Source organism: Anser cygnoides, chromosome 22 (genome assembly GCF_040182565.1).
Source record: "Anser cygnoides isolate HZ-2024a breed goose chromosome 22, Taihu_goose_T2T_genome, whole genome shotgun sequence".
Classification (NCBI taxonomy): domain Eukaryota; kingdom Metazoa; phylum Chordata; class Aves; order Anseriformes; family Anatidae; genus Anser; species Anser cygnoides.
Genome location: NC_089894.1, coordinates 5283732 through 5303863, shown reverse-complemented (window position 1 = coordinate 5303863; position 20132 = coordinate 5283732). Strand labels below are relative to the sequence as shown.

Below are 20132 nucleotides of genomic sequence, written 5' to 3'. Positions count from 1 at the left end.
TTGCAAAAACCTTTCCGATTATTTACATTCACAAACACACAGAAACCCTCGTGCCACGAATCCCTCAGTTCTCTTTCCATTATTCCCTTTCCAGAGGCAAGGTTTAGCAGCCTAAATGAAAGAGCGTTTCCAAAATATATATATATATATATATATATTTGTCCCTGCATGTTGGCTAGATAGGTAACACATTTTCCTACAAGAAACCCAAGTTTACAAGTCAAATCCAGCAGCTCATCTCCCCTAATAACGCGCTACAGCTTGCAGTAACAGCTCTGTGCATTTTGACTGCACGGCTGCAATTGCAGCCTGCGGAGGAACTCCCAGCTGCTCCAGTGGATTGAGCCCTTCCTCTGTACCCCTCAGCTCAGAACATCCCGTGACCAAAGCCCGTGAATCAGCAATTTATCAGCACAAGCACTCCACATGCAAAATCCTCCTTAAAAATCTGGGTCTTCCTGAAACTAACACTCCTCACTTCACAAGGCGAGAAGCGACCTACCAAGGCTGCAGAACAGAGATAGATATTTACTTTTGCTGTTAATAAGTTTAATAGCAACATTATTCCTACCACTGCTTAATGATCTGAATAATACAGAGTTAAAATATGCATAGATACACGTGCAAAGCACAATGTAAAGTCAGCTTTACCCAAATCCTTGTACCTCTGTGTCCTTGGGATCCTCGTGACCCCCCTATCCCAGCCCCTACTTCCTTTCTCATGCTGTGCAATGACATTTTTATAAGTATCTTATTGAGAAAGCAAGCCAGGAATAATTGAAAGCCTTATTATTCACAATGCAAACTAAACAGCGTATGGTGGTTATCAATAAAATATGAAGTGCTCATTCCTATGATTTTCCACATCTCAGCTAAGGCTCCGCTATTAATACTCTCTGGCATTATTACGCACACAAAACCAAATTAACAGGCAAAAAAAGGTGAAGAAAAGGAGGAAAAGAGGGGGAAGAGAGATGCAGAGACCAATTCATTTTTAAAAGCAAAAAACCTTGCACTTGATTGCCATAACTAATCACTTAAAAGGTAAGTCTGTTCTAAATGCAAATCAATGTTTCTACAAGAAATTCTGTAAATATTTAAACAGAGGCACGCACGTTTTCATGTACATTTAAGCTCAGAAGAAAAAAGGCCACCCAGCTTTTCGTTCCAAACACCTGCACTCGAACAACCAGCGCTGCATCCTGAAGCAAACGGGGAAACAAAAGACACCCTACGCCAGCCACAGCCCCGTAGCTTCCCCTCCTCTTCCCTCACCCGGCCAGTGCCCAAACCCACCTCCGAGTCCTGCCGCGGGTTCTTCCCTTCTCACCTCGGAGCCTCCTGCACCGTTTCGTCAGGGGGCAGCAGCCGGGGGCAGCCGCAGGCGGTGGCTCCAGCACGGGGACCCCGCAGGTGCCTCCGCAAAGCTCCAGCCGCAGGCAGCGGCCGCCTCGGCTCCCACCGCCTGATCCCTCCCCGCTGCACGCAGCCCTGCGGCCCCAGAAAGCCGTGATTTTGGAAATTAGCAAAGGTGGAAGTGGCTTTTTTTACTAAAGGTGGTAGATCTCGCCTTACAGATTCATTTCAGGGCGATTAGCGCACGCGTTTTGCTTTCTTTGAGCTTCCCTTATTGAAAAAGATGCATTTTTTTTCCTGTTTGGTAATGGAAAAAAGATGCAAACTCATTCAGGGTACAAACGTAAGTAAAACTTTAATCAGTGATAGCGCATTTGGTGTTTCCACGTTGTTAGCTTTCCTACGGAGCGAGCCATCTGTCTGGGGGTGAAACCAGCCCCGTTTGCAATATGGAGACATTCTAATTAATGAAGTCAAAATAGCAATTTGGCTTAAGAGGCCCTGGCAATTCATAAATGTGCTTAAGTCCGCCCATTTATCACCCAAGCTCCTCTTACCGAGGAAGGTCACTGGGAGGCTCCCGGGGTTACGGCTCCGTTTTCTTTCCCCGGGGACCTGCAGCATCCCCCCAGCGCCGCTCCACGTCCCTGCGCCCTTCAGCAGCTTCGGGGTTTGTCCCTTCTCCCGCTCCGGTTTTCTGACAACAACTTCACCTCTTTAGGAGCACAGCCTGAGTTCATTTGCATTGCGGATACATTTCAACGCACTTACCAGCAGAATTGATTACAGCGAAGTTTGAGCTCCATTAGAAAAGCGCAGCGAGGCCAGCGCAGCGCTAATGGGATCCGTCCTGACTGCAGCCCCGCCACCAGAAAGAGGAAAAAATTGACACTTGCTGGAACTGCGGCTGCCCGTACACACACTTCATAAATTCACCTCAAAATGTAAAGGCACACTGCCTACTTGTTAGCTGCCCTAGATGGAGTAACCCCATTGCTTATCACTCGCTCAGGCAGCGGCTGCGAGGCTCACGAAAAGCCACTGGAGAATTAAAGACGAGTTTTTTATTGGGCAAGTCTGTCTGGTTGTGGGTTTTGTTGTGTTTTGTTTTTTTTATTTTATTATTACTGCAGTGCTTGGAAGCCTGAATTGAAATTAGGGTCCTACTGCGCTGGCAGCTTGTAGGAAAACACAGTAAGAAAAAACCCTCGTCATGATAAATTTATTAGCTGAAGTCCTGCTCTTAGCAGACACGCTGCCATGAATACTTCTCATGAATTTCAGACACTAAGCGTGCTTTTTTCCTCGCGTTTACAGATGTGCAGGACCTTCTCAGTAAGTCATAAACACCAACACGTGGGCTATTTTGGAACAGAACAAATCCTAAATAACTTTAGACATTGATGACAGAGATGTGTACGTTAACCATCTCAACCCTTACGTTGTCACGGGCAGGAAACAGGTACACCTAAGCTAGGCTACAATTCTTCTCGCCTACTTCGGGTGAGAAAAGTGGCACCCTGATTTCTCTCTACTAATAGCAAATCACTACTTTGTCTGGAGACATCTGTGTAAAGTGAATGTTAATAAGAAACTGTACCCTTTGCTTTGCCTTTTTTTTTTTTTGATGTGGGAAGATGACGGTATGACAAGATGAGCACCTTGAGTCAGAAATTGTTGTTAATAATATTTGGAAATTATATAGCATATTTTGTTCATGAACCTAAAACTCCCTACATATGAAGTCCAAACACAGCGGCTGGTTATACAGCTGGATGGGAAACCGAGGGGCACAGAGCTTCCTAGGTTGCATTAGGGAAAAACAAAAACTGCCAAAAACTGCTCAGAGCTTCTGCAAACACGTAGCAGCGTCAGCGCCGGGGGCTTCTGACGCAGGTCCTCGCAAAGCCGTCCAGGCAGCAGGCACACCAGGACGCTTTCTGCTCTTCTCAGCCAAAGACCTGATGAACAGAGCGCGTGGTTCAGCCTTTAACTTTCCTACTGGAAATGCACAACACAAAAGTCTCTGGCCCCGCGCTTTAGAGGTAACCTAGCGGGTGCTGCTCATTGGCTTTGCTCGTTAGGCGTATGGTCCCTTATGTCAACGTACCGTGACTGTGTCCCTCCCGTAACCACCAGTTGGTGATCCTTGGCCCTTGCAACACACAAAGTCTCCGCATCGAAGATAAAAACCACTTTCTTCTGCCCAAGAGCAACGCCCGGCCCCCATAGGCCCAGGGCAGGCTGCTGTCGTCCCTGCACCCCTGCACTCACTGCTCTACGTCCTTGGGTTCAAACAGGAACAAAGCCACCTCCAGCGCCGCAGAGAACGAAACGCAGCTCTCCGTAGCTCCTTCTGATAGAAACCCACTTGTATAGCTCTGATGCCTTTTGTACCAACCCGAGTTAGGAGGGCAGACGCTCACCTGGGCAGCGAGTTATCCCCCAGCTCTTACTGATGTGTACACTGAACACATTCGCTTGCGATTACCCCCTTTTAAAATAAATTATATCCATGGAACTGCTGCACTGAAAATCGTTAATAAACAATCAAGTTTTGATTACCACCCTAACGTTATCTGCTCTGTGGATTGATCACTGCTACCCACAAAGTACCTTGGCAGTACTGCAAATTTTATGACAAACTTTAGCAAATTTACAGATTTAATTACTACTTAAAAATAACCACAGCGGTCTGTCTCCTGATATATTCAATTATTAAGCACTTTACCTATTGGCAGCTCAGGAACTTCTTCAGATCTCGCTCCTATGGTTGTAGGGCACCTTCTCTTGCCATCAGTTTTACTGCTAACTTGGGCTGACGGCCCCAAATGTCTCAGAAGAGATTTTTTCAACAGCTGCTGAGGTCTGGGGCACCACATGAAGATAACGCTAGCGTCGTGTTATTTAATCCTTATTTACACCCTATTAAGTCACAGAAGTCACCTTTTATGTTTTATGGCCGTTCCCAGTGTCACGGATGCACACAACAAGCACTGCCATTCCAACACAACGCTACAGGGCAGGAAACAAAAGGGATCTTTGAGGACGAACCTGCTGGCAGCCCACCAAGCACTCGGGGCAGGAGTTTCCTGGTTTCTGAATTCCCCCGGCCCTACAGTCAACGCCAGCATCTGAGCATCCCATCATTTTCTATGACGTAAAGGTTAAATTAGGAAATGTAGGTTGGGATTTATTTTCAGAGAGGATTTCTGGTGATTTTTTACCATTTGTGAAATGGATCCTTTATACAGGCTTGCCTCTTTGTTGCCATTGTTTCACAGATACTGTCCACTACGGCCCAACCAAAACCAAGCACCACAGCACAAAGCACTCACTGATCACAAGAACAGTTCCAGCCCCAGAACCGCTCACGTGGCTGGGTGTTTGTACTACAAATAGAGCACATGATGAGCAGACACGAGCGGGTAACACAATAAATTGTTACAGGCTTCTCATGTTGCTTAATGGGATCACTCAAAATTTAAGATTAGTTTTACTTGAGCTCAGAATAGGGATATTTCATTAGAACTCATTAAAAATGTTAAGACTTTGGAGAACTCTGCAATGTTACTTTACGTTGGTTGCAACTTAAAGGAACACAAATATGCTAAATACTGTATGAAGATGGAATCCACACTAGTTAAGAGTATAAGTAGATCATAAGGTAAGATGTAAGGTAAGGCGGTGTAAAAAGTAACTTCTGTGTCAAGAATATGCTGGTTGCCTGGTAGTTTTGAATATTTTTTTGTTCATACCTAACAAGGAATTAATTCACACATCAATAGAAGTTAAGCAGGTCCACTGTCATCTTAATTACAACTCTTACAGAGAACAGAACTGCTTACAAACCAGTTTTCTGTATATTTAAAAATCCAGATTTCTCCAGACGCTTCTAGTCCAGACATCAGAAGGAGCTATTCTCTTAAAGGTGCTCACGGCCAGGCCTCAGAAGATCCTCCCCTGCTCGCCTGCAAATAGGTGGGAAGTAAAACACGAGCGCAAAGAAATCGTGCTTGGAGAAGAAATTCTTTAACCCATGATCAAATCTGCAGCCAACATTTGTGGACATCTTCGATGCTACACTGCGTTACTCAAGGAAGCTTATCCGTGCGCACTGAAAGGGGCTTTTACAAGCGGGAAATGAAAGGCAGGAGCTCGTTCAGTGTTCTCTGGCTACGCTGATGGCCAAGCCTCCCTCTCTGCTGTCAGCGCTGGTTTATCGCCAGCACATGGCCAAGGCAACGGTGCCAGCAGCGGCACCGGCCACAAGGACACTCCGCTCGTCTCCTCTCTGGCTTCTCCCCTCCCAAGCTCCCCCGAGCTCGCTCCCCCTTTCACGGGAGATGAATGGGGCGCTCCGGCCCCGAGCTGCTGGGCTATTCATCCTCTCCGCTGGAGGAGCTGGAGGAAGGCCAGCCGCTGGGGCTCCTTTCAGGCAGTGTCCTAAAGAGACACATTTGGAAAAAGGACCCTGCGATAAATCATTGCTGTTGCCAAGTATACTAACAAAATCCTAACAGGCTTTCTGTCTTCAGAAGAAAGAAAGAAAAAGTCAAAATTGACATTAACCTCTCTTGACCTCCCGTGAACTATGATGCCTGAGAACCTGCAAGCAAAACACCCACTGACAAAACTAAAACAACTGGATAACAAATCTATTACAGGATGAACGTATTAGATATGCTTAAATAAAAAGGCACCTTTTTATTTTTCCGGAATGCTCTTTTCTTTGTTGTTACCCTATTGAATATAAAAGGAACGGGGTGGAAGGCCGTATTTCCATTCCATCTCACCAGCCACTTAAGAGAGCAGGTGATCAGACAGCAGACTTGCAGAAGTGGTGAGAAGCCTATGCACTCCTCGTCCAATAGTTAAGAATTCCTAGAAACTCCGACAAAAGTACAGTTATTAATATTTTTAATAATTTTAATATTTAATAATTAAATAAAAATTAATAATTTTTATAATTTTAATGGCCAACATCCAGAGAATTCACTTCTCACAATCAAAAACTTGATCCACTTGCTTGGTAAACTGAAAATCGCTTTCAGTTTGAACTTGTCACCCTGTGAATAAAACCACCACCACAGTTTTGGTGAAATATGGATTGAGGAAGTATTTTTAGTGAGCTGATTGTCACTTACGCTCCCTCTCCAAGGATTCATGGGGGACCAGGAGCTCGGGGGCAGCACACGGTGCTCTTCAGCGCGCCGCTGGGAGCGCCGCAGCGTGGGAAACGCTTCGCAGGGAAACAGGAAGAAAATTAAGAAAACTGACTTGTATTAATAAGCAAATTATTACAGAAAGGCCTGCTTCAGTGTCATTATGTGCTTACATAGCCTCTGTTTCATCTGATTTCTGTCTCACTGTGCCCTAATTTCCTTGAAGTGCTTTCAGGTGCAGCTACTGCAGTGAACCTGCTTGCGCCCTTCCCAAGCGTGGTGCCAAACGTGCAGGAGCAAACAGTTCGCTCCCTCCCAGGCTGCTTCAGAAAAGAAACTAAGAAGTTTTTTACAGTTTTGCTTCCACTTTAAAACGATGATGATCCCTCGGGAATGCACCAAGAAAAGAGGTCAACTTTGTAGCCTCTCCAAGGAGCACCCAGCAGAGACGCACGTCTCCATCTCATGGCAAGGAAGCATCGCGGGCGTACGCGATGAGCAAAAGGTTCCTGCCTGGCTTAACTGTCAATAAAGGGAAGACAGAAAATAGCTGGATATTCAGCTTTTAAATGGTCAGTGGGTTATCATCTTGCAGGTCAGCCTTCGGAGCAACATTTCCTAGATTGTTCATCAGCCACGTGGGTCAGCCAACAGTACGAAAAGGCAGCAGGAACGCTTAGCCACCACAAATTCAGGTTTTTCTTACATTTAGAACTTTGATCTACCCAAGTCTTTCTAGATCCCTGCATTGAATAACATTATTGTTATAAACTTGCAAACAAGTTTTGTTCATGTTACAGGCTAATTAAAAATAGACATTTTAAACCTGTATTTCTAAAAAAAAATGCAGAGACAGAACAAAGAAGACTTTTCGTAGCCTCTATTCTTTTAATGAAACACTATTAGCAACTCTGTGATTAGAATGAGATACCTAAATGTGAACAAGGAATAGTTCGTTGGTTTTTTTTTCTTTAATAAAGAGCGGATGAGTCAATTGTTTAAAGCAGACAAGAACACCACAAGGAATAAATCACTTTGACGTCCTACTAATTCTTGTACTATCAGTGACAGAAAGTGTTCTAATACAAATGAACAGCAGAAAAGAAATTCCTGTTTCAATTCTCACTGTTAACTACAAGAAAAGAAAATTCAAATCATGTTCTAAACTTAAGATTTTTTTCTGAATACACTAACTGGGAGGGGAGGGATGAGTGGCAGAGACGTACAGACAAGTTTATACCACACTTAGAATTTGGGTCAGTTTCTATACTAATCATATCCTCAAAAAGAAAATGATGATATAAAAGGAAAAATAAATCTTTCCACATCAGTACGATCTTGCAGCAACAAGTTCCACAATTCCGTCAAGTAGGTCATTTAAAATGGGAAGCTTTAGCAAAAATTACCTAAAATATCTGAAAATATATCCGATATTAAAAAAGAAGTCTTCATATGCGTGTTGAGAGAGAAGATTGCATGTATGCAAAAGAAAGTCTTAAGAGGAGGAAATTCTAAATCGATAACTTGAAAATAAATCAATCCTCTTATAAAGAAAAATAATTTTCCCATTAAAAATGTTAGTAACTACTGGATTTTACTAGACTTTATTCCTTAGTCTTTCTTAAGGAATAAAGAAACAAGGAAGAGCAAACGCAATTTCAATAAAAATCTAATGATGACACTACAGACTGATTCGCCAACACTTGTGACGGGTACTTTGTGCATCAAAGAGATGCTTACAGGAACGGGGTGACACGTGTCTGCAGAACCAGTAACTTCACATACATAGGGCTGACCTGGGAGCTGCAACAGACCCTTGCAAAGCCACCCAAAAGTCCTGGAGGCTGGGAAGAAGACACACGTGGAGGCGATTATGAATTACTGAACAGGGCTGAACCGTATTTTATGTCGTAGGATTACAGAACATCCCACGTTGGAAGGGACCCATGAGGACCAAGTCCAACTCCTGGACTTCAGGCATCAGAGCAAGTCACTGATCAGCAGGTTTTATATAAGCCAATGTTTAGCGCACAAAAAAAAACTCAAAAATAAAAATGTGAATCATGCCTGGGATATAATTCTGGGATGGAGAAAGATGGTTTCAACATCTGTCGATGTAATAAACAAATGCAAGAATCCCCATCAACACTTCCCATGGATAAGTCACACTGAATGTTAATAATATTTATCTTTAGGTACTGAAAAAAAATTGTTGTAGGGAAAAAATCCCCCACCTTTGGTGGAAAATTTAAGCTAAGATATGCCTGGACTAAGACAGATCACCAGGACTGAGGAGTGGGATGGCATGGAGATGGCAGATGTGGAGGTGAAAGGGTTCGGCTGTCTGGAGGCAGCGCGGAGGAAACCCAACCTCTTCAAAACACACCCAGCCACGCACCAGAAGAACAGGCACAGCCCGCCTCGAGTCATAAGCCAACGACCCAGAGCACATCTTATTTCACTTGTCAAAGAAGTGAAAAATAATTCCAAAGTACGCTTTGTTTCATTTTCTTCCTAGCCTGCTGTAGGAGAGAACACTTCCAGCGCTACGGGAGCGCCTGGTATGCCCCGAGTGTTTGGCACGTGGAGCACCGAGTCTCTGCGCGGTCTCTGATCAAGGTTCATACAAATCCTTCCTTCCTAGGACAGGTTATGAGGCTACAGACTTTTTAAATTTAATTGCAATATGTAATTGAACAATCTGCAGGACTGGGAAGTCCCAGAAACTTCTTCAGTCATCTTAGGCACCTGTTCTTCGAGCTGCTGCCACAATAGCGGCTCTCTACGGTGCATTTCATATCCTATCACACTAGGAAAGCCTTGGGATCTAACTCCTGCTTGCCTTGTAGCCAAATAGTTCATCAATCTCTCCCTTCGAGGTGGTCCCTGCCATACAAAGTATTCTAGTGCTTCTCTCAGAGCAGTAACTACAAGTGTCCCAACTGTCAGCACAGCCCATCCATCTTTTTCTATATCCTTTGCTGCTTATTTTATAACTGGAGAGCTGGAAAATCAAACACTGAAAAGGAAAAATAATGAAGTTATAAGCTAACGCCACCTTCCACCCTTCAGATATAGTCTCATCTTGACTTTTCTCATCAAACTTAGAAGCTTAAACACAACATGAAATCATCAGACAAGAGCTTTGCTCTGCATGCTGAGATTTTACACCTGGGAGTACAGGCTGTTTCTGAAATAGCCCCTCTACCCCACACAGCAATTAGTTTTCCTTCCACACTATTCTATCATATTCCAGGGATACATAAAAGAACCTTTCTTCCCCCAGCCAAATATGAAAAAACACAACTTTTACGTTGTAACATTTGCACTCCATGCACTCAAAGTTCCTGTTCTATATTTTTTGTTTTACCTACACTGTAATATATTACATATTGTTGCCAAAATTTTATACTCATTTAGTCTCATTGAACTGACTCCTACAGATTAATAAGAGAAAAGAGAATATCTTGGTAACATGGACTTCCAAAAGCTAGCTGTAGTTAGCGCTATAAGCTGTGAAAAGCCACCTTGCAAGAGCCTTCTCCCGAGGAGCTGAATTTGTTGCGGAGATGAATCCAACTCACCTGCCCCAGAGATTCACCCGCTCCTGCTGGAGCGCATCAACCAGTGAGACAAACGTGCTCGGTTCATCTATCGGTGTCATTTATTGCTTGGAAAATCTTACTGGAATCGTGCCAAGCCACGTGGTATGGAAATTCAGGAGCTAATTAGTAGAGGAAATTACCTAAGGTTTTCCATGACTGACATCTATTTGAAATCCTTGCAGGCAGCATTTCACTGCAAACAGAAATTGCAGTTTCAACTTCCGAAAAGAACAAAAATACAATGCTTGAAATTTAGGTTCAGCTTTTCTCCACTGTATTTTTAATTATCTTTACTGCACACGAAGACGTTTGCTTATTTTTGTGCCCCACCAAGTTCTGCTTACGAGAAAAACAGAATGTATTCAACACAATAACATAAAATGACAAGTGTTGCGTGTTGATCCTGAACCTATTTATTTATAAGCATTTGATATTCAGTAAGTTTCCAGAATGGAAAAAAAAAAAATACTTCTGGCTTGTGTAAAAAAAATAAATCCATTCTTACAGATTAGATTGACTCCTTAGATTTAAACAAAATGAACAAAGTCTGCTGCTTACCTAAGTACTGGAACTCAGCTTGTTCTGATACAAAAAAAAAACAAAGATCTATTGTCAGACATTGGTGTTTTCTGACTGGTTTTACAGATTAAACAGCTGAATTTTTAAAACTAGTATAAATATGCCAATTGTTAATGTTTCCTTAGAAATCCTGGAGAGGACGTTCCACTCGCCCAGCAATAAGGCTTAACAAATCCCTCAACCTGTGTGATTTTCTTTTGAAGTGTACCTATTCCATTTGAACTGTGTATCAGATATTTTTTTTAAAGGAATCAGAGAGGACAACGTCACCTGACATGGACAACGTACCTAGATGCTTTGCCTATCAGCACAATGTTTCCAGCACAGTCTTGGATCCAGGATTTGTCAGAAAACTTCTGCTCCCTCTGCTGGCTCACCAAGAGCAAGACGATTCCAGGTGGTTATCCCAACCCCACTAGTGCACGTACCACCACGAAATCCCAGATATATCCAAAATTACACAGTATGTACATGTTTTATTCTGCCCCCTTTATACACCTACAATCTGATTGTAAGAGTATAATGCTCTATTTCTTCCTTAGCCCCAAAATTTCTGCTATATTTAATAACAGGCTTGGTGCTTGATTCGCTTAGCACCTATTCAGTGTTTTATTTTGAAGCTCAAGTGTTGACTCACACTGCACGCACTAAAGGCGATTCTGAGAAAATTATTAACCACTGTGAGCTCTTCTTTGGAATTCATGATGAGAATGTTTTACATCCAACTGTTTCACAAAAACCGATTGCTCACTCGTAAGGTTGAGCGATGAGGTATTGTCCCCATTTCACAAATGGAAATGTAAGAGGTTTCTACCAGTTTGTGGCACTCGAATCACTGAAGAGAAAACACCCGAGAGCACTGACCATCCTCCACTCCTTCAGAAGTTCAGCAATTGCTTTCTCAGTCTTCTCCTACCAACATGCTTTTATTTCCATGCATCCAACAACGAAGTACCTGCCAGGAAAAGGACAGGAACCCAAACATCACGCTGCTTCACACCCCGTGTCCATCCACCCCATCCTACAAGCACAATGCCACGCTGAGCTCGGCCAGGTTCTCCCAGCTCGCTGAGGTCCCTCGGACCGGCAGCCCTGTCCTCCAGGGCATCACCTGCTCCCTCCAAGAAAGCATCGCCCACAAACGTGGGGAGGACACGCTCCATCCCTGGTCCAGGTTGCTCCTAAAGATGCTAAGTAGTACTGGCACCAGTCTCGACCCCTGACTGAGTCGCAGAGCCAGTTATTTCACCACTGAAGACATGAGGCTGCCCGAGCACAGCTTGTACTTGATAAATCTGTGCTGGCTTTTGCTGATGGCCTTGTCTTTCATGCCTGGAAATGGCTTCAAAGAAGTCCTCGGGATTTTCCCAGGGACTGAGGTGAGGCTGCCCAGCCCGCCTGTCTCCAGATCCCCTCCGTGCCGGCCTTCTCCCAGCCCCCAGGGACCTCGCTGCTTCTCGGCACATACCTTCGTACCTTCCAGCTTCTGACATGCTCCTGGGAAGATACAGGAAGGGCAGAGGAGAGCCCTGGCGAAAGGCATCTGGAGAGTGACAGGGAGCCCCAATTCAAACCCTCACTGCAGCTTTCGTACAGCACTATCTGCGCTGATAGCCCTTGCATGAAGAGGCTGTTCGAAGTCATTTAAAGGCTTACCAGCAGTCACCAGGACAGTAAAAAGCCAGTTGTACTCTTTAAGCAGCATTCAGCAGCTACTCAACTGGCATTAAAGAAGCCAGGTTACACAACTGATCCCCAGCCAGCCACCCCAGCTCCCCACGTTTTATTTCCTTGCTCATCCTTGCCTGAGAGCAAAGCTTACACAAAACTCCAATGAACTCCAGGAGCTTGGGTCAGATACTGCTTTCTGTCAGTACAACACTCAACGGAAAGCGCTACGGACAGTCAAAGGCAAATAATTAATTATTCCTTTCGCTTCTGATGGCTCCAAACCAGGCGTGCCCAGCAAAGGCTTTCAGGCAGGTTCGGAGCAAGGCTGGTGGAGCACAGCACCAGCAGGCAGGCCACTGCCTCTGGGCAGAGCTCTGAAGGGGAAACGGCACAACCGGCCAACGTTACCACCCCCTGAGGCCTTTAATTTCAAAAAAATCAATTCCCTTGTTTGCAGAATGGATGCCTGCAAAAAGGGCCCGATTAAAAAGCCTTCTTCTCCTCCCTGGAATAAACTCGCTGGAGGTCAAGGAGCTCAGAGCAGCGTGCGAGGAGGGCAGAATGAGATGGATGCCGTAATGGAAACGGCATTCAAAGCAGAGCTGGAGACAGATCGGCCCTGCTATTAGAAGGAACTTCAGTGAATTCATCTCAGCAATCGGATCTGTAGAATCACTAACGAAGGGACAGGCTTGAGGAGGACTGAAGCCCGTATAGAAGACCTTGAGAATAGGCTCAGTGACCTAGAGATAAGTCTTGGATAAAAACCAGCAAGTAGGAATACATCTGAGAATAAAACGTGGACGACTGGAGGAACAAAAAGAAACAGGAGTGCTTGCAGATACAATGATAGCTATCAGAAACAGGGAACCAGCAAAAGAAAAACATCCCCCAGCAGCTGTAAAGGGGACGACCCTGTACAGTACCCGGGGCATGCCTTCCTCTCACTCTTGGAACAAATGCAATCAGCAGAGATGAAACATCAAGCATTTCTCTCTCCCCTCCCCAAACCCACGTACCTAATTTTAAAATTTAACTTTTTTGAACAAGTGGGGCAGAGTCTAAAGATTCTCTCGTTCCATTTTTGCATTTGTTTTGGTTGGGGGGATTAAAAGAATGAGCATTTTTGATCCGGGCTCCTTTAATGAAAAGGGATGAAGTAATAGGAACACCACCTGTATCAAAACAGTAAACATATCTGATAGACAGGGCCTGCATTTCATATGCATCTTTACATAATGAATAGAGTAGAACATCCAAAAGGGGAAAAAATAAGGAAGATTTTACTATGGGGTTTAAATCTGGGGAGGTTTAAAGAGTCCAAAATACAGCATTTCAGAAATATCAGATGTTAATAAACACTTCATTCCTCAAAATCACTCACAGAAAACAAAGACAAAAAATAAGGAAGACTGAGAAGGAAAACCACAAAATTGTGTGATGACCTAACTGAGAGAAAGCAAAAGAAGTAGAAATATTCCAGATTACAGAAATGCAGTTTTCTGGGGGACTGAAATGTTGAAAAAAATGAGGAAAGTAAACACAGCTTGAAAATGGGGCAAAGAGAAAAGCTTTATACATGTAGCACAATATGGGAAGGTAGAAGGGAGGTTGAGGCATGGAGCAAGGCTTTAAACGTGTCTCCAAAAAGCTCCATGTGCAGAGATCATTGCAAAATGCCATGTAGCATCATGAGACAACAAGCAGGAGGCACTAAGAATTAAAAATCGCCCTCCAGAAAAAGATTAGCATTACATCTGTATTTGACGAAAGCAAAAAAGATGAAGAATAAAACAATAAATTAAAGCTCGAGAGCATGGAAAAATCCACAAAGATGATGTGGGAACACAGCTCGCTGAATGGTGCTTCAGTTAAAGTCACTTTTAGGGCTCTGAAAAGACAAAAGGTGGGGTGAGAACATTCATCGCTTGTTGCACATAACAGGATGGAGGCAGTCTTTGTCAACATGCTTGTTGTTACAGCTGGTGATGGTCATATTTGTGAAAATACTGGCAAGGCTCAGCCTGACAGAGCTGGATTGTCCCCTGCTCACCCCAAAACGCTCACACACGGAAGCACAAAGCAACACACATTGATAAATTCTGGCAGAGCAGTCGAGTCAGTTAAGACAATTATAAACACAGTAGAGGTCTGAACAGATCTGTCCTGTAAGAAAGATTTATGGGCTATAAAGCAAGTTAGGTTAATATTTGTGTTGTTACAAAGGATCTATGTGTGGGCCAGAAGTAAAGAAATACACGTCAGAATAATGGGGGGCACTGGCCACTAAAGTTCTCTCCAGGAGAGCCAAGCAGGGAAGAAGCAGGAACTTCATTGTCCAAACATCTTTCGTTTGTCTGGAAAGAGAGCTTGGTACATGAAAGACACACCTGCTGACCAAAGATGTATTCCTTAGCAAGGAAAACACATGCATGGGTGTGCGTGTGTGTACTCACGTCTATCTGATGTACTTCCTTCTGAGCAATACGCTAAATTACAGAGATGAAAACAGTGGGCGCACCAGGAGCTTGCAGGAAGGGTCGGTTCCTTCTTCATAAACACAAGGACGGGATTTCTCTGAAGTCAGGGGGGCTGTGGATTTGTCAACATTCTCGAGACTTGTCTAAAAAGGAGTTTATGAATGGCTAGCAAGGTTTTTGTAGAAGAAAATGTCTGAATTATTATTTGGATGGAATACCTTGGCCATGTGGAAGCATTCACTATCCAGTACAACAATACAGCCTGTGCTTCTGATAGGTCTTTCAGTCTCGCTTCCAATACCTTCCTAAATGAAGTTGTCCCAACATCTATGGGGCCCACCAGCTGGACCTGATCACTCAGCAATTTCTTTCAGAAATGAAATCCAAACAGCATTTGTGACCCCCTAAAGCTCTTTTGGGGTAAAAATTACACTTAAGATTTCCACGAGATCAGAGAGAGAAGGAACTGCGTGGGGCTCTGGCATGGCAGTGATGAGACCTTCATCAAAACGCTTTTCATCTTACAACGGCAAGAATCAAAAGAGAAGAGCTTTTGACAGGGGCTCTCTTAGTCCTGGAATTAAAATATAACGTGGCAGGTTCCAAAAAGCCTATAAATATGTTGGAAGTTGGAAGTAATTGGCTCTCCTGTGAGCAAGGAAAGCAGAACAGGTTTTGGAACATCTACGGCAAAACCAGTACGAACCCAGGCAGGCTCCCGACTCGGACGCTCAGGATAAGCGGCGTGTGCATAATAGCGGTTAAGAACAAATAAGATACAGCTCCTAACTCACTCAGAAGAAAAAAAAAAACTAGACCCTTTGGGCTCTGTATTACATTAATGAAGATTACATACCTCTGATAAAAAAAAAAATTAAGATGCAAAAAAAGGCAAAAGTACGTTAAGAACCTACCGTAGCCTCTGTGAGAAATCTCAGGTCCACGTTCCTGGGCTTCTGCCTCACAAAGAAGTGAGCAGAAACACAAAAACAGGTAAAACACGAACACTTTAGCAGCTCAATTTTAGCAGGTCCTAAAGGGAATTTGAACTCTTATAGGAGCATTAATTTAATGTGATTATTTAAGAAGGAAATAGTCCATCTGCTCGGAAATGAAACAAGGTAATTCTAATAGGTGGAAAGACTGGATCCATTACTCAGGCCCATTTCACTAACAAAATATTGCATGAATACAGTAGTGGGTTGATCTATGTAAACACGCCCAGATCAGTGAGTGTTTAGTATAAGCAAGCAAACTATAAATAAATACAAGACGGGCCTAGATAAAACAGATAAAAAGAAGAGAGCACCTCGTAGTCTCTGGATTCAGATGACAGAGCAGAATTGCCCCATGAGGGCTGAATTCGGGGGACAGAGCTGTGAAAATCATATTTCTGGGAAGCAGCGGCCCGCAGGGATGCCTCCCTTCAGCTTCTAATGCGACTGCCTGCCCTGGCTGGACTGTGCTGGACCTTCTGCCAGAAGGAAGAGAAGGCTGAAGCGTGGCACAGTGCTTTTACACTTTAAAATGAACATGCTTAAGGTAAACTTAGTCCTGGATACAAACTTACGAGTAAGAACACTTTCACATCTGTATCTCTGTAAAGTAAGGTAGCACAGAAAAATACAGGTAATATTTAAGTACACCCAGACCAAACTTCGGCCTTAAAGAGGCTGTTTGTCTGGTAGCCTTGTGGAATCCCAGCCTGTGGCAGAAGCAAATACATCCTAATCAAAATACTGCCGCAGTCATGATGTGTCCTCAAGGCATTGCTGTAAACTATCTCGAGTGCCCTTGAGTCACCTGAGAATTTTTGTTACGACGGTATTAAATATGTGCACAAGTACATGCCCGGAGTTGCACTGCACACAGTGCGCTGCTCTGAAACCCTATCAGCGCAGCTCCGAAAGCACACACACACACAAAATTAACCACAGGAGATTACAAAATCTGATGCTGCAGTAGAAATTCATTTATTTTAACTGGCGTTACTGCATGTAACTGTACGTTCATCCACACTTAATTGGTAGTCTTCTTTTATAAATATTTTGTGTGTTCCTGAACCGCAAGACCATAAAGAGTACCAAAGAAAAAAAAACCCAGCTGAGTCAAAATAAATTTTAACCGCAGCTCTTCAGAGAAGTTGCTCAGCAGTTTCTGAAGGAGGAATAATAAGAAGGCATTTTACTGTTACCACTACTGGTGTACTTTTAATCATGAAGAATGATCAAAACCACATCATAACATACAGGGATTGTTAGCTTGACTTGACCGACCCTGTTTGCTAACTGCATTACTGCAAATGAAAGAATTGCAAAGAGAAGTAATTTCAAAGGCCAGTGTGTTCACTGGATTCCACAAGGAACAAAAAACAACAATACCTTTCACCCTGCTTCAAAGCGTTATTCCCAGACTGGAAAGGCACAAGACTAGAGTAGAGGAAATTCAGATACACGCAGTACAACTTCGTCCAAACCCACACACACCACGGAGCAGAGTGGGCTGTCACCTACCTACCTCAATTAAAATCATTACAAGGGAAGTGAATCAGCAAGCAAACCCGAAGTCTCTTTCACAACGCAGGACTCAGGGTTCTCAGTTTGCTCCAGGTTCCCAGGTATGGGTGCAGCTCTTGCTACGGCTTGCTGGTGAGCACAGCTTGTTCACAGCTGCCTGCCGCTGCGTCCCCAGCAGCTCTCTTGCCCTATCTCTGCCTCCAGACCGTACCCCTGATAAAGCAGCTTCTGAACCAGGAGGCAAATCACAGCTCCAAAATGGCCGGGAAAGCTTCATCTCCAACAGCGGTTTTGCACTTCAAATCACGTTAACGATAAATATCATTATTAACATCAAGTAGCTAATCTTTTTAAAGCACTTGGCTGGAAAAAAAGAAATCCAGAACTCCTAGTTTCCCACCTGTACCTCCACAAAAAGAGCCCTCCCAAAGTCACGAAGCTGAAGGCCTGGGAAGGCAGTAACGATGTGGGTGATGAACACTTACACGTGCTAAGTACGTGCTTAGCGAACTGAAACACTCAGCTCTCGTTGTGAAATGTGTACATTTATTTAAGGGTGATGGGAGCATCCCTCAAGATCCTTTCCTTAGCTTACAGAGAGACACGGAAGGAAGGGAAGATGGAGAGAAAGGGAATGTGAAGTCCAGGATAAGCAGAGCAAGCAAGACGACTGTGAAGTCAGATTGCTTAGACCAGTGCGGGACTGCTCCGTCATCGCCAGTGACAGGACGACATCCGTTTTTGTACAGCATTAGATAAGTACTCTCCCTTTTATCGACTTTTAAAGCATCGACTTTGTAGTTCACCAGAACTGAAAAGCAAATAAATAAAATTTCAAGCTTATAATACTCCATGCCACATAGAATTGTGCATGAACGATTTATTGATTTTCTCCTTCCTGCATTACAAAGAAATTACAGAATTAAATACATTTATTAAAAATCTAGGCAGCAATGAATTAATCTAAGGTTATGTTATATTGTGATAGGCTTATCATCTGAGAAATTATCTTCCAGCGGAGGAATGTTTTCAATGTGGACGTTGTCAATATAACAAAACTTCTTTTTTTTTCTTTAAATTCCCTCCCCTTAAGGAAAGCAAAAAAGAATATTTCTCGGTAAAGGAACTTATTTCAAAGGCAGAATTGCAATAAGTGATATCCAATGTCCAGTATAGTCATTAGGCATCAGAGAAAACTTTGTCTAATAGAAAATACCATCATGTTGTTTTTCAAGAATACATTTCTTTTTCTGTTCTGCTCGAAAACAGAAGTATTGCCGTATCAAATCTTGTTATTTCAGAACTGATGCTCTTCATTCACAAAGTAAGGAACCCACATTTGCAGAGCCGTGCAGACACAATGCATTGCTTTGGGAGATAAGCCAAAAGAAATAGAGAGGAGTGATAACGCAACATCTGACAGAGATCTGGCTTTGTACAGAAACCACAATTTAAGGTTATTTGTCTCCTGTACTGTTTTCCAAAGGTTGAAAGTCTCATCAGGAGACAATTTGTACATCCCTGGGCTTTAAACTGTAAAACGTAGTACTTCAGAGATACAGAATCACAAGAGCCATCTGCCGGCGTGTCTTCCCAAAACCCACATGGCTTTGTGTGCGGGTACCTGCCTCTCGCAACAAAAGACTAAGGACTTGATAAGAAAACAAAATCTGCTTCATCAAACCAGGGACTGACAACCACGACCTCGGGCTCCGGCACTAAGGGAGCCTTAGCAAAACAGACACTTTTCCCCTGCAAGAGACGCGCTAATTACAATAACAAATGCAAGGAAGTCAACACCGTGTTGCACTGCTACAACTTCCACGACAAATGCCTCGAGAGCCAGCCAGCACACGCTGGGCCTCCCACCAGAAGCCCAGCTTGCAGCTCACTGATGTGCGAGGACCGAAATGACAAAGTCAGCGCTGGAACCGGGCGACTTCAGGACACGTGAAGCTGCACTGCTGAAAAACAACACCCCTCCTTCCCCAGTACTACTTGGGTAATAAGATACTAAACCGGGAAATATTCTGGCACTGAGAGAGATGCATGTTAACTCGTTTCAGCCAAGGGAAAAGTTTATTTTCCATTGCATTATTGCCGTTGTATCTCTGCATCTTCACCGTGGTTTCCCATGGAATATATAGATGCACTATTTACATGGACACACAAGCACAAATAAACAATATATCCCACAATACTCAAAACGTGCTGCCAGATGGCTTCAAAAAGAAAAATGAAATAGCTCATTAAAAGTTCTTACACTGCCAGCACTCCATTCTTGGAAATAACTACGAAAGTGTAACAAAAATGGTTTTTAAGCACGGCAATATTTTTGCAACATTTTGCTTCGCAGTCAGAATCTCACCTAGGAATAAACGGAATTGTATAAATGGGCCAAGATATAGGGACCAGACAGAACTACAAACAATTGTCCTGGGACAGGGAAAAAAGACTAGCAGAAGTGCTGGCTAAACTTGGGCAATTTTTCTTTAATTCCATCTCCCTCCTCTTCGTTTTTCAAAGAAAAAAATTACTAATATTACTGCAAGCATTGCTAATGTACAACGAATTATTTTTCTCTGCATCTTATCTCCACAATGAAAATTGAATGTGGTTTACTTCCAGTATTTTTAATATTAAATCTCAACACACTATTGTAATGACCCACAATGATGTTTGGAGTCTACAGGGTCAACAACTGAGTACTTCTATTCATTAATAAGAAAAAGAGACCCAGGAAAACTGAAATACAATACA

General features: G+C 43.4%; 1 protein-coding gene across 22 annotated transcripts in view; it reads right to left on the bottom strand.

Moving 5' to 3' along the window:
- Positions 1 to 20132, bottom strand: part of TANC2 (tetratricopeptide repeat, ankyrin repeat and coiled-coil containing 2) — a 282626-nt gene that overhangs the window by 189181 nt on the left and 73313 nt on the right. The window lies entirely within an intron of this gene.